This window comes from Penaeus monodon, chromosome 23, assembly GCF_015228065.2.
Source record: "Penaeus monodon isolate SGIC_2016 chromosome 23, NSTDA_Pmon_1, whole genome shotgun sequence".
Lineage (NCBI taxonomy): Eukaryota > Metazoa > Arthropoda > Malacostraca > Decapoda > Penaeidae > Penaeus > Penaeus monodon.
The window spans coordinates 14,942,025-14,942,342 of record NC_051408.1 but is presented as its reverse complement, the minus strand read 5'-3'; positions in this window follow the sequence as shown (position 1 = coordinate 14,942,342).

Sequence of the window (318 nt, the reverse complement as noted above, 5' to 3'; positions counted from 1 at the left end):
CACGCACAAAAGATTAAGCAAACGCGAAATATTTGGCGATAATATCCATTGCGACGGATCATATCGATCGTCACGACCACCAGAACTTTTCGCTCAGCCACGGAAGCCGGTGGAGTGAGAGACAGGTGCTCGTGAGAGACAGGTGCTCGTGAGAGACAGGTGCTCGTGAGAGACAGGTGCTCGTGAGAGACGCTTTCGAAGGAGACAAGTGAGCCACACGAAGCCATAATTGCCGAACTAGATGCCGGAAAAGGACAAGGTAGAGTGAACGAGGAGATTAGTGGTGAGTGATAAATTTGGGGAGGTGAGAAAGGTTGG